Genomic DNA, 15,806 nt, shown 5'->3' on the forward strand with positions numbered 1-15,806 from the left:
GCTGGAAGGGGTAGACTTCGGCGGACTTTCTCTGTGTTTTTTTTTAACCACGAACGGTGTAAAGGATCCAAATCGTGTTTACGCTATAAAGGGTCTGAAACGTTTGTTGTTGGTGTGTTTAAAATAAACTATACGCAATAGAATGCGGTGATTCGGACGAGTCGGCGATAGATTTATTATTTTGTAATCAAATACAATTATTTGATGATTGATATTATTTGCGAGAAGTTTTGATTAATTTTCAGGTAAGAGTTATTCATTACTTTAGTGATCAATGTTATAAATTGTGTTTAGAAAATACCTACTATTTGGCCATTTTTATACCACTTCATGTAAAGAATTATAGTTTAAAAAAATCAAAATATACTTAAAGTTAGCGTCAATTTGAATTTAGTAATGTAATTAGTATAAAACGAAATACTTTTTAAACCGCAAAAATACTACAAGCGAACCTTTATCCCAAATGACTAGAATAGATAATGTTTTTTATGCAATAGCGTAAAAGGTTATTATTAATTCATGGCTTTGTTCGTCAAATTTGGATGTCTGTGTCCATTAACTGAGTATTGTTTTTGCAAACTAACAGATGAAATAAGTAAATTGTTTATTTGGAATGCCTAACTCTGAAGATGTTCTGCATAAAACAATTAATAAACGTCACTCGTCATTAGGATTTTGTTACATGTATACGACACAAACAAATAGGTGTACACTTAATTATGATTACAGGTATTCATAATGACTTAACCTGTTCCAAGCTTCAAAATGAACAAAGCTTTATTCGCTTGGGAATATGACTCAAAATAATTTGAACATTCCGTTAAATTTGATACGGCGTGTAGGAGTCAAGGGTGTAGAGGAATTAACGTTGGCTTATGTCACTGTATTAATTTTGAACCGTAGTAATTTTGGCGGTGACAGAACTAAGACACCGTACACTCATAATTCACTTTGTAACGCAAATGAAACTAGCGTTTAATTTACTGTTATAATTTACTAAATTCCTTTACGGTCCAAAGTGCTATGCTTACTACGTAGCCGCAACCGCGGAGACCCTCACTGGCGACGTAGCTTGGGGTTGGACCTTAGTAGCAATCCTTTAGAACTTAGACTGTTTTTTGGGATGTCTAGGAAGTCTCACAATTTGAACTGACTTTTTATATTAATGAAACAAGAAATGAATTAAACAAACAGCTTGCAAAATGACATATATAGATACATAGAAATAGAACAAAAAAAATACGTAGCACCGCGGGCCGGCTCGTATCGCGGACTACGTTACACTTTACATAAAAACATCGCGTTCAAAGACAACGGGGCATCAACTTTCCCAGCGAAGACATAAGCGAAATTGAATTACACATATTGAAAAAGAAATGTGTAGCTCCTTGGTAGGCGTGGTTTGGTTTAAGACTCCTCCTACCCAGTGATCCGCGCATGAATCGCAGCGTCGTCGCAGGCGAGTCGCGCGCGTGAAGTCAGTGTGAAGTGAGCCGTGCGGCCGGTCTGTGTCGCGCGCCTTCGCAACTTTGCCACTCCACCGCGACGAGCGTAGTTCTCGCTTCTCCACTTCCGACGCGAATACACAAACTTTCGAGTGTTTGACTTGAGCGAAATTTAATATAACTTCGTCGGACGAGCTCGGGAAGTGAGATGAAGGAAAGTAATGAAAACAGATAAATATTTTGTTAATTAAAACAACAGTCTTAAAGTGCCAAGCTTGTGTGTTTGAAGAGGATGTAAATAGCATATGGTGATGTTCAGAAAATAACACTACAAAAGGTATATTACCTCTTTATGATAATTTAAGGTTTTAAACAAGTACAGGAGAAAGAAAATCGACCGAATATTACTATTGAAAGGCTTATCTTTATCAATATCATACAGATTTATTGAAGCATAGGTCATAAAAACAACCTCATCATGGCTTTAAATGATATTGCAATAGAACTGGGAAAAACAAACTTTTTTTATGCAAACAAATAAAAAGAAAATCTTTTTATGCGAAGGTTTTGCGTTATTTACCTCTTACACAATAATAAAGACGTATACACCTACCTTTAGATTTATTTACTTTTATTATCTTCATCCGTGTTAAGTCTGTAATAGACAAGTACCTGATCTTAAAATTTCGCGTATAAATTAAATATGAACTTAACATTTGTTGAGTAGTGCCTAAAATAATTATTCCTGCGACGAAGCAAATACGACAGCGTTTTTTAAAATATAAATAAATAAATATTTGGGAACAATCTTACACAGATCGGCCTAGCCCCAAACTAAGCAAAGCTTGTACTATGGGTGCTAGGCTACGATATACTTACGTATATAAATAAATACATACTAATATACATAGAAAACACCCATGACTCAGGAACAAATAAATGCCCTTACCGGGATTGGAACCCGGGATCGGCTTCATAGGCAGGGTCACTACCCACTAGGCTAGACCGGCAGTCATATATATATATATGTATATGAATACGATAACTGATAAATTCAAATATCTTAACTTGAAATACTCCATAAAATTTATTTTTAACTAGATCTGAATGAATACCAATGGAACTTTTACGATATTCCAGATAAAGTTCTCTTTATAACATCCCTTTACTCAGTTTGCGTCGGGCTTAAAAACTGAATGAGTTACCCTAAATCACTGAAAATGAAACCTCAAAATCACCAATTTTATAAATCACCCACAAAATTTAATGAAGTGAAAAGCCAAGAGTGCTAACTACCTAAAAGAAATTGGAATACTTCAATGCTACTTACCCTTAATAACGTTAACGCTCGGTAAAGACGGTTTTTTTTGAGTCCAATCCCTAAAAGGGTCAAAAGGAAAATACGTGAGGGCTGCGAAGGGCAAATCTAGTATGCGTACTTAAATTAACCAAAACGTAATACTCGGGCTTAGTTTGCGTAGGTCAGATTTCTGTACCCTGTGATTTTAATTATAATAGTTTATGTATATATATGTATGTCACTTTATTGCACCTAAACAGTTTACCTTTGGGATAGGTACTATCAAGGAAACAAATATTTTTGCATTAAAATGAATTTTATTTTCAATAACAGTATACATAATATATACAGTGGTGTTACTATAACTAGCTTAAATCTAAAATAGGCCTTTGAGTTTTGAGGCACTGTACCAAGGATGCTGGTGGCATTTCCTCGTTGTATCGCAATGCCGACACGTCGTCCAATATTATTTCAACATTATTAATTATGTGCTTTTTATTATTAAGCGTTATTCGGAACTTTTTTGTTAACCTAAGTTACGTCTTGATTATCTCGGTAGCTACCATAAGTACATATATTTATATCAATGGCGGTCTTATTTTTTCTATTCATTTAATCTATTCTGGGTGCCTAGCCAACGTGCTAAACGTTAACGCTTCGAAGCGTAGCGTAGCGTAGTCATCTCTTTCTGTCACTCTTCCATATTAGTGCGACAGTGTCAGTCGCCTTTCGTTCGCTACAGAGCGTAAACGATTGGCACGTTGGCTACTCGGGCAGCTATATTTTTTCATGGTTAATAAAACAAAATGTATCTTTCGACTAATATGCTATTCTGTAACCAGCTATGCATCAATATCGATAACAATTTCTAGTGACACTTCTGCCTAACTTCATCTACATTTCGCACTTAATAGCCGCACTGCTGTTTTGAATTGGTTGAAGATGTAGGTAGTGATTTGCAATTTTTTTCCATAATCTTTTTTTTTATATTAGCCTAACTTATTATTTCTTTGCTGGGTAAAGCCCTCCCTTCGTTTTCTCCACTCGATCCTGTCGTCTGTATTTTCCCACCATTCCAGGTAAAATGCATCCAAGTGGTCCCACTATCGCCTTTTCGGTCTGACTGCACTATGTAGCTAAAACATAAAAAATAGTTGCGTTTGCACATGACATATAAAGACCAAATACAGCCTTTTCTGAAACAAAAGTCTCCTTTTGGCAGAATAATTTTTTGTGTTCCTAAGATGTGAATTGAGATTTAAGAGGGGAAATGGTGCCTTTTTAAGGCTGCCTGAAATAAGAGCAGCTAAACGAAAATTCATTCACCACAACATCGCCATGTCATCACCAGCTGAAACATGGATATTTCTCAAAGCGATTGGTGTAGTTAAATCTCCTGTTAAGTTAATTTCTTTTGTTTTTTCGGCAAATGATCTAAATTCCCATTTTACAAAACCTTCTTCCTGACGCTGGACGCTGTTACTAAAGTTCTTAACTTAGTATTGCTGAAATTAGTGCCCTGCCTTGTTTTACTGCAAGCAATTTCTCTTACCCCAGCCGCAGGTGAGGAGGTTAGAAATACAATAATTTCTGTGAAATCGAATGCCGTTGGCTATGACGAGTTAAGTAGAACTATGATTATTTCCATTTTAGAATGTATTCTCCGTGGCCACAGTACTTCCACCGCTTTGCTGAAAGTGGTCGATGACGTGAGGCTCGGTATGGGCTCTTCATTGTTAACAGCAGTGTTTATCCTTATCGACTTCTCGAATGCTTTTAACGCTCTTAACCATTATCTGTTACTGGCCACTCTCAGGCACTTGAATATATCTTCATCTGCGGCTGGTTGGTTTTCTTCGTATCTTCAGAACCACCGTCAGTCAGTTCGTTCTGATCGTCCGTCTTCTAACTGGTGCACTCTTAGTTCTGGAGTTCCACAGGGCGAAATTCTCTCACCTCTTCTTTTCTCGATTTTTAATGACTTTATTACTTCTAAAATTAAATGCTCTTACCATCTGTATGCTTAAGACTTGCAGCATTATATCCAAGCGACTGCAAAGGATCTGGACCAGGCAATTGCTGAAATAAACTTAGACCATAACCGTATTTCCACTTGGTCACATTGCTTTCGAATCACAGTTAACCCAGCCAAATGCCAGGCCCCATTTCTTGGTAGCACCCGTTTACTCGCTTTGGTAAATACTGCTGAATTGGCACCTGTTCTCTTTGAAACAGAAGTTATTCCGCTTTCATCGCAAGTGAAGAACTTGGGGCTAACAATCGACAATGGGCTCATGTGGGAACCTCAGGTGTCTGACGTTAGTCAACTAACACATTAGCAGCACTCTATCTTTTTAAACATGTTTTCCCTGTCAGCACAAAAACTCTCTTCTCGTCCAAGCTCTTGTTCTGCCTGTCCTTGATAATTAAATTAAAAAAAAAAAATCGAGTAACAATAGAACTCATAATCACATACTATTAGATTACATTAAAATGACATAAAAACAAATTAAAAATATTAATATTAACATAAATTATTTTAAATTATACAACACAACACAAATTATTTTACAACATGCATGTCGCAGCAATGTCGAATGTAGGGAAAATCGACTCTGTCAGCAATCATGGCCAGGACGGCATTGGGGCTAGCTCGCACCCTTCGTACCATGGAGGCCCCGCGCGCGCATGTTCGCGGAGAAACACGCCGTGCGTGCCTCCGCGAACATGCCCGACGCGCTGTAGTATCGAGGCAGCCCCAACACCGCCCTGAATGCATTGTTAAAATGCACACAGAGGGCGTTGTAGGCTTTCTGCGTGTAGTTCGCCCACAGGCTGCAAGTATAGAGAGACGTGCAGTACGCTCTAAAAAGCGTTATTTTTACGTCCCAGGAACACCTTGCAAACCTCCGGGCGATCATGTTTGCCCTCCGTTCACGCTCGATGTCTACATTGTCCTTGAGGTCAGTCGTAACGATATAGCCCAGATATTTAAATTGTTGTACTCTTTCCAAAAGTACGCCATTCAGATAGATAGGAGGCACGTCCAGTACTCGTTTAGGCCCAACCTCAAAGACCATAAACTGACTTTAACGGCATTGTACCTTAAACCGTGCTCAAGAACGTACTCCTCACAGTATTTAAGTAAGGATCGAAGACCACATATTGACGCACTCAGCAAAACCATATCGTCTGCACAGCTAGGGTGTTTACGCAAACTCCGTCCACATGACAGCCGATATGCTGGCCGCTGAGCTTGATAATAAGTGCATTAATGTACAGATTGAAGAGTGAGGGAGAAGTTAGACCTCCCTGTCTCACACCACACTCCAGCCTGTACTCTTCCGACATCTTTCCTGCCCATCTGACGCTGTTGACCTGGTGTCCGTACCAGTGCTTGAAAATGTTAATTAGTTCCTGAGGCACATTGATGCTCTCAAACTTTTTCCATAAAAGCTCGTAGGACACCATGTTGAAAGCTTTGGATAAATCCAAAAAACAAGCATAGACAGGAGTTTTGCGATCCGTGTAGTATCTGATGACATGCTTAAGCGACAGTATTGCACTTTCTGTAGACAGCCAAGGCCTAAAACCATATTATGCTGATGTTTGTTACACTAATCTCACTCAAGATTCTTTTAATACATTTGACCAGCTCCGTAATAGCTGCATTCGGTTTGTGTTCGGGCTTCGTAAGTATGACCATATCTCCTCCTTGCGTAGAAAATTTAATTGGCTCCCTATTCGTGAGCGTAGGTCCCTTCATATGCTATGTACTCTCTATTTAATCTGGTTTGACCCGTACGCCGCAGATTATTTGTTGAAATTTAAATTTGTTACCCCACGTCCAGGCACAGATCTTCGCTGTTCCCGTAGTCTTAAGCTCATTGTCCCCCAATACCGAACAGATTTCATCCGAAAAAAATCCGAAACCACCAACGTGTTATAACATCATTAAATGGGTCTTTAAAAATAACTTCAATGTTTCTTAAACTTTTTTAGTAAAATTGTATACTTTTGAAAAAAAAAAACGTTTCTAAAGGCCGAAAGAATGTATATCCCTCTTTAACTTTCAAACCAAAGTAAAAAAATATATCGGGAGATTAGCCGTAGAATAAAGTACTAAAAAAATACTTTGAACATGATCAGTTATTTAAAAAACCCTTAATAAAAGGTCATAAGTGCAGAGTAAATACGCACTTTGCGCGACATGCAGTAATCTAGAACATCGATAGAACTTAAGTCCCATATTTTTAAAGTAAATACCTTCTTATTAAAAACAAAATTGTTAACTGCACAAAAATTATCACAAATTATTATTATTTTCACAAATTGTCTCTCACTGACGATTACTTTTTTCAGAAATTAAGGGTTCTATATGTTTTTATTATGTAAATATTGTTAATATACATTGTATGTACGTTAACACTCTTTAATAAAAAACAATTTAGTTCTTAAATCTCACTTTTTAAATATTATTTTTGAAATAGAAATCATTTTTACTCAATTAATACGGGTATTTATCGGGTACTTTGAGTAAATATTGAGTAAATACTCAGTATTTACTCACCCCTACTCATCTGTAGTCCCGAGATATGGACAAGATATGCCAATAATAATAAAAAATAAGAAAACTATACAATGTAAAGTTAAAATGGCGCAACTACAGCTCCTACAAAAAGTGATCCAGTGTACCCCACTCACCCCTACAGAGTAGTTTTGTTATCTCTGATCATACTCTGAGGGGGAATATGTAGGTCATACTAAAAAACCTTTACTATGGAGCCAACACCTAAATCGCAAATACTAAATCTGTTGTCTCATACATTTCGGAAATCATAAGTCAATGTTTTCTGTCTCAGATTTTGGGATTGGATTCATAGTACCTAAGACTTGTTCAGTACAATCTACATATTAACCCCTCAGAGTATGTACCCCTGTATAGACACAATGACTAAAGCCTAGCGATGTTTTTTATAATCTATGATAATTCATGTTAGTGATGTTATTCCAGTCTACTTTCATCAAATAAAAACTCCATTAAGTACATAATTTTGGAACGTGCGGCAGTTATCATAATAATATTAATTTGTATAAAACACCCTATATAAAAGTCAATAGAATTTTCTCTAAGTTGTTCATTAACTTAAAAGCTTCTTGAAAGCTTAACAAGAAGCCTCGTCAGTTTTAGAAAACGCGGACCAACATAATTTAATATTCAATTCATTTCCGTACGAATTCCTATGTAACAGATGATTTTAAAAGCTCCGAAAGAAAACAGTCTTTGAACGCTGTTATAAAATCGAATCAAGCTCATCAACATACACTACTTGCTACTAAATTAAATTGTATTTAGACAAAATATTGCATAGAGTAGAAGATTGTGTATAGTACTTATGTAATAGGTAAGATATTCGCAGGGGGTTTTTGAATAATGTGCTGGTACAGAGAGCCAGTGGCAAGCCAGAAATAAAACAGTTTCCACCGCCAGATCCACTGGCAGTGTCTTATTTTGCTAGTTATGTAAGAATTATAATTTACAAAAAAGTGTCCCTAGGTAATATCGGAGTTTTATGTCTGAAAGTTTGCAGCTCCATGTTGATTGATATTCACGTAAGTACATTCCATGTCAATTCCGTTTATAACTTTATAGTTACGAAGAAATGAAAGGCAAAGTTTTGTTTACCTTTAACACCATAGTGTGGCATAGTGATACCAAATGAACTGATGTTGGTGAGCACGTTTCGTAATTAGGCTGTAAGTAACGAATTCCGTTTACAAGCCAAAGACCCGTGACATACGGACAGCTAGACGGACAGCAGAGTGACAGCAATGGGCTTTCATTTCACCCTTTGAGTAACCACCGAACCCTAAAAATGAATTCGGAGATAAGACCTTGTAACGTAATGAAGATCTATAAATTATTCAAAAGATAACTGCCATAATTTAAGTAATAATGAATAACAAATATATTTCTTTATTTCGGACAAGCAATGTATCCATAGAGTGATAGTAAATCAATTTAAATTGAAAACGGAACTTAATCAAATTAAAAGTGGAAATAGTTTAAATAAATGTACTTACTACACACTTTGTTAAAAAAAAGAAATTTGTTTTTCTTTCCATACAAACGTTCGTTATATTGACAAAAAACATAGGTATAAGGTTACTTTTTCGTAAATTACATTACCATATTACCGTATCATAAATTAAATGTCTATGAGTAATAATTTTAATAGTACGGCAACTTTATTTTATAAGCAATTTTATGTAGTCTAAACTTTAGAAGTAGGTAGAGAAAATGAAGCATGACAAACAAGTATGTATCTAACGTATATATATATAACTATGAAAAAAATGGAAGTGGAAACGAGTAATCCAGTGGTTGTTTTACCTCTCCTCCCCCCACTTTTATGTGCCAATTTCCAGTAGTCCCATACTCAGTGTAGGGTTCAGTAGTTACCAGGGGCCCTTTTCTCGAACCATATTAGGCTAGTAAGTATTATTAGTGTGTTCTCATGGAAACCCATATGATTTGACAGTTTGTGGACTAATAATATTAGTCTAATACCGTTCACGAAATGGGACCCAGTTCGTCACAATTAGCGGACTGCTTTGTGTATGTTATACAGGATGTAATCGTTAAGTGTTTTCATGCGATTATTGCGTCAAAAAAAGACAGATATCAAACATTTTTAGACTGACATCGAATGTACGTTATGCAATGAAAACTACATCAATATTTTTTCTATTATAATATCTAAAGTATTAAGTTGAAATATGATTAAGTGTGTACTTGTTAATATGATTTCTCGGTAGTAATTATTAAACCACTTCACTTGGACCCGGGTACGTCCTTAAACTACGCCCAAAAGAGAGGTATGGGCATTGTGAATGTCATCTCGCTTAGTGTGGTAGGGCACAGCCAGTGGATGTCATTCCAGATCTAGAGCAGAGCCCAACTGGGGAAGTACCTCCACCTTACAGAAAAAAGCAGCCAAATAACACTAGACCCTACTCATAGTGTTGTGTTCCTGCCGGTGAGTAAGGTTGCCAGAGCTCAACGAGGGGGGGGGGGGGGGGATTAGGGTCGGCAACGCGCATATAACTCCTCGGCGGGCCGTATGCTTGTTTGCCACCGACGTAGTATAAATATATATATATATATATATATATCAAACAACCACACGGTTGCGCGTTGCCGACCGACCCTACAAAACACAAAACTAACTACAGCGTCTCCAAGAACAAGTTACAGACGAAAATAACTGTAAACAAAAAAAAAAATGTACTGTAAATTTAATTAAGTCCTGAATAGATAAATGTTTTGTTTTTATTTATTTAAAAAAAAAGGTCTTATTACGTTATTACAGACTAATAATATAAAGAAAACATCATATTACTATCTCTTACTGTAGACAATTAACCACTTACTTATCGAACGTCGTGTCACACCAGATCACTCAATGCCTCTTGGTCTTGCTCTATGTCTATAGCTCTCGCCAGTCGCCATGGCCGAGTTTGAGCATGTCTTGAGCTGCTACGTCGTTCCAGCAGTACCTAGGACGTCCAATGGGCCTCCCATTTGGTTGTTCCAACTACTCTCTCTTCACGGCACGATTCTCACCCATTCTCTCTGTGTCCGGGCTAATGAAGCCTGGCCATTTTGGTCTCTCCAATAATGTTTGGTTCGGACGCCTGGTCTTCTATCTCTATGTTCCTCCTGACTCTCCACCTCCCGCGTCTTCTACTTTTGTCGGCCCCAGAATCTTTCGCAAAATCTTCCTTTCCGACACTAACAGCTTATTCTCATCGTTCAAGTACAATGTCCAGGCTTCGCAACCATACTTCAAAATTGGTCTAATTACAGTTTTGTAGACACGAATTTTAGTTCATCTGCGTATCAGCTTGGACACTAGAAACTTGTGAAGAGCTGATGTGCATCTGAGACCGTTTTGTGTACGGACCTAAGTCCCTATAACTTCCCTAGTATTAGTTTTGTTGTGACAAAGAGAATTTTAAATAGAGGTGGATTGTCAAAGAAAACTTTGTAGTCATAGATCAAAGACCAAAGGTATGGCGGCATCGCTTCGAGCGATGGCGCCACAACCTTATACTCGTACCCGGTATGATGGTGCCACTTTTGGATATTTAAAAAATTTAACACATATCAGTTAAACAATAAGGATCAAAGTCAAATGGCGTTCTAAAAGTTTTAATCATGTGTAGCAGTGGCAGTAAATTTACTGTGGCTACAAAATATTCTTTGACTATGCACCTCTATTACAAATTCTCTTTGTTTATGATAAAAACGATGCAAACAGAAATGTCATGTGGCTTATGACAAAGATGCGTCCTGTGACTCCTTTGCCAAATCTTGTACTCGAAGTTGATTGCTTTTCAAAGTGGTCCAGTACTTGTTATTCCTCCTGTCCTGCCTTACGTCCAGACTTTATGGTGTTGACGATCAGGCGGGCAGTATTTGGTTGCCTTCGTGCGGGAAACATTCCACGTAGAGACGAAGCGCTGCATTCCCATTGCACCTAGATTCTCCGTATGCAAGGATTATAATCGACATCATTCGCAGTAAAAAAAAAAAAAAAAATAAAATAAAAAAAAAAAAAAAAAAAAAAAAAAACTTTATCTATCTAAATAAATGATTTATCTAAAAATTAAAGGCATCTGCTTCTTATTTTTCGTATAGGCCCTCTTTATTGTACAAAAACTATTGGAAATTGTGAGTAGTTTCCTTTTGTTGGCTGGTAGAATTAGGTTTTAAGTGACGATTTTGAATGATAAATATGTATTTAATAGCGTTCATTTAGATAAGATTTGTAAGGTTTCATACATATAGTTAGTATTTTTCTCGAGTTGGTGTGGTTAAGTTGGTTAAGTTTGTGTTTCACTCGATGTCAAACTACGTTTAACACTCGCAACGCTCATCATTCGACTTTTCGAATCTCACTACGCTCGTAGTTTAATTGTGGACTGTTCGTTTGCTCGGGTAACAATATTAGCACGAGGGGTTAAACAACAACTTTGAACCCTTGTCAAAATAATAAGTAGGTATTGTGTGATGATCATTGTTGCTAAAAAATCTGACTACACTAAACTCAAAAACTATTAATTTTTATAAAAAGAAGATGAATGAGGATTTAATTGTTTCAAAATCACATTTCCTACCCAGCTTTCAATCAGTTTAGTTAACGGTGCATAACGATTACGGCGTATAATTAAAATTTATGCAAAATTTATGCCTTCGAGCCCGACTATGATTTTAATTTTTTGTTCTGAAATTGTTTATTATTGTAATTTTATGTTATGTACCAGAAATGTTACTATTGACAGCTGACAGATCAGGTAGCAGTTTCAGAACAAGAAATGAAGTCAGAATCGAGCTCTTGCGGTAATTAGTGAAAAACCGTTGGTTAGATACGCTTCAATAGCATATATACCCGCTGCACTGCTGGCCATCGATCCATTGTCAGTAATCAGTCCGCAATACTCACGAAACTAAAAAGCCCACGCGTTTCCCTCGCACTACGCGTTCGAAAATTATTTGAATTTGAAACCGGAAATCTGCCACGAAACACGTCACTCATTATTATACTCGTACCTGGTATAGTATGAAGGAATTAATTAATAGTTTATTTGTGTAAAAAAGGGTTTAAATTGATGTTAAATAATATTGTATAATAACCTTTTTTATTAAAAAGTAATTAAATGTCGAGCACAATAAAAATAAACTAACTTATCTATTAAATAAAACTAAATTAAAACTAAAAACTAATACTAAATAAAATTAAAATATGTCTAAAAAATTTGGCCCCTTTGGCATGGTGCCGAGGATGCTGGCAGCATTTCCCCGCTGTATAACGATGCTAATACGTTGTGCGAGAAAGCTGCCAGCTCTTCGGTCACCTGTGAAGTCGACCAGCCTTTTAGATAATTCTTTAAAAAGTTGTAGAGCATTAGGACCCCACGGGCCAAGCGTCTCGACCCCAAATGGCATAAAAATGTATTCGGGGCCGAGACCCCTGTACTTTTGTAATTTAAGCTTTTCGGCCCCTTTAGCCTCGGCACCCGCACTGTTACTGGTTCCGGTGAGGTGGGAAGGGGCTAGTGTGTCTACACAAGTTGCGTCCCACACCAGCACCCTTCCCAAACTCCAGGGAATCAGGGACATACCGTCCGGTCTCTTGCCGTCGTCTCTGGCTACGCCAGTTGGCTCCAGTAGAGCTGGCACGTTGACGGATGCAAGAGACCGGCGGATTATGTCATTCAGTGCGGCGTGCCTGGAAAAGCGGCCAGCACTTTTTTGACAGGATAACCCGTGGTGTCCTAATTCGTCGACTTAATTAATTCCAATCCTTAATTTACCATAATACATGGCGTTCAAATATTTTTAAATTACTATCTAATAATCCATTGAAATAATAAAAATACAACTAATAATAATTGATGATAAAGTCATAAATTGTCAATATCATTTAAGATTTATAAATATTAAAAAATATATAATCTTCAATTTATCAAAAATCAGTCAATGTATCTATAACCTATAATCGACGTAATATCAAAAACTCATCAATTAAATAATAACAGCTCTTTCAAGTAGTAACAAAGAAACCCAGCCCAGGAAACTCCTTAAAATAAATTATCTGCTCGTTCGACCACGTTTCAAATTTCACGATGCAAATATATACATAATAACCTAATCTTAATAATGTCAAAATTTATAAATAGAAAATGGCTTGTTCGGTAACAAGATAATTAAGTAAAGTTACTACCAAAGTAAAACTTTTTCACTTAGTGCCTCCGTTAAACTCATGTTCCTTAAAGGAAAACTTTTACAAATTAATAGGCTGACTGATGACTGAAACCTACCGAGCATTAGAGATACGCTCGATCTAAATCGGGAAATATTATTTTAAACATATTTTAGTAAATTTTATTTAAAAATATGTTATAACAAATTATTATATGGATTTGTATAAAGTTTTAGGGGTCATCCATTAATTAAGTCACACTAATTTCTAGGTTTTTTGACCTCTATCCTTGTCACACCCGAGGGCTAATTCTTGAATTTCGAGCGCTCGAATTCGTCACTCAAAAATCTGTGGAAAACGGCGAATTGATATTTTAGAAATACGAGAAATAGAAATTGGGGATCTAGTGGTATTGACCTCTCGTTTTCAATTATATTAGTAGAATTTAAATGCCTAGTAGTGGAGATAAATTGTAGGAATTACACGAAATCGAAAACTCGAAATTCAAAAATCGGCCCCTTGGTCACATTTGGCAAACCCCTACCTCCCCGGTGTTCACGTCACAATTTTAGCATTTTTTTTTTTCATCGAAATCGGCAAATCGAATTAGGGTATTATTATTTTATTAAAAATATTCTTGGTAAAAGAAATATTACAAATTTTATAACCCAAAATTGATTAGGAAAGAAAATTTATACGAATATAAACGATTATCGCTCTAAAAACTTGCTATTTAACAGTGCAGCGAAAAAAAAGTTTATTTTTTCGGTTACTGATGAAGTTAAAGTGAAGTCACAAAGTTTGTGACTCCCCTTCTCCCTTATCACAACATATCACATTTTCTTGACCCCATCCCTCCCCCTAATCGTGTGATGCAATTAACAGATGACCCCTTATTAACTTCTCATACAAATCCGAAAAATCGTATTTATCATAAAATTTTACTGGAATTGTGAATTGGAACTGTTCTAGTTCAAGGAAAAATTTAACCACAATCAAAAATTATCAAACCGGAATTCTACTAGCAGCATTCGCGCAGTGTGAGGAGCAGTGCGAAACAAATCAAATTCCATTTTAATTGATATGTTTGGGTGTGTCGAAAAATTCACGCGTACCGCCTTTGATCCAGTTTGTTAGCTAATTTTAATGAATTTCTTTAAGTAAATAGAGAAGAGTGGTATGTACGTACGTAATGGATAATTATGAAATCTCTGTACTGATTTAGGTATATGGTTTTCACACAATATTTGATTGTGACTCAATTCATACGAAATAGGGGCTGACACGTAATTGACGTGTAAGGGCCGATTGCACCAGCCGCAGTTGACGGACTAGCGAACGTCACTCAGCAGTGAACTACGAGTATGAAACTTCCACGAAACTTCCCATACTTTTGAGAACACTTTCACAGTGAAAGACGGTTTGGTGCAACCGACCCTAAAAGTGCCCTTGTGGCCTATTTCGGTCAAACAAACTGTGGTCACGCCTTTCCTGCAGACATACCTAAAAGTTAAGGGCTATGAAGGTTAATTTTCTTATTTAACCCTTATCCACGTGAAAAGGAACTCCTTTTATTGGATAAGTATAATAAAATCATTACCTACATACCCACAAGCTATTAACTATTGTCCACAAGAGAGAAAACTTGTGTGTTCGTCAGAACTGTACACCTGCTGAATATTTAAACATTGCATTTAATTTTTTTATTATAAATCTCAATTGACTGATTTAATTTTTTTATGTCACGTCGTCAACGTCACAAACAAGCATACCTACACCTCGCTTGAAAGTATGCGGTTACCGTAGATTATAGACTACCATAACATAAAACTCCAGTGGTCATCCTTTATTATAAAATTAAGTTTCTAAAACTACCGTCTTTGTTGAAGTTAAAGTTACATTTTTTTGTATTAGTACAGTTTCTAGTGGAATGCGGACTGCCACCGGAAACTTTCATCAGAGTTACCGTCGTAGCTCAACCCTTATCTCCTTACACAATAATGTTTAGCGCTCCCACCTTACTGGCCGGACGTAATAAAAATCAATTACACCTCGGCGAGGTGATAAACTTACTTTTAATTCGACTCTTATCTTAATAGTGCGAAGAATACCGTTAAGTGGATTTCGAGTCGCGAGTGAGGCTATATTTCCTGAACAGTGAGTAATTTAAAGACGGCAACCACTGATATCTGCGGACGCATCCATTACGTCCCACTAGCGGAGTGGGAAGGTATAAATTATATAGCGGAACACTTATTCGCTCATTTATTTGAGCAGTTGCGTACAAATTTT

The 15,806-nt window shown here is 36.7% G+C and overlaps 1 protein-coding gene across 2 annotated transcripts in view; it reads left to right on the forward strand.

Moving 5' to 3' along the window:
- Positions 1-518: 518 nt before the first annotated feature.
- Positions 519-15,806, forward strand: part of LOC133518932 (lachesin) — a 118,369-nt gene continuing 103,081 nt past the window's right edge. Inside the window, exon 1 of one of the 2 annotated variants that reach the window (XM_061852727.1) lies at positions 519-1,782. The gene's annotated coding sequence lies outside the window, so the exon portion shown is untranslated. The remainder of the gene's footprint in view (positions 1,783-15,806) is intronic. The other variant, XM_061852726.1, reaches the window with a different exon arrangement.

Source organism: Cydia pomonella, chromosome 6, assembly GCF_033807575.1.
Source record: "Cydia pomonella isolate Wapato2018A chromosome 6, ilCydPomo1, whole genome shotgun sequence".
Classification (NCBI taxonomy): Eukaryota; Metazoa; Arthropoda; class Insecta; order Lepidoptera; family Tortricidae; genus Cydia; species Cydia pomonella.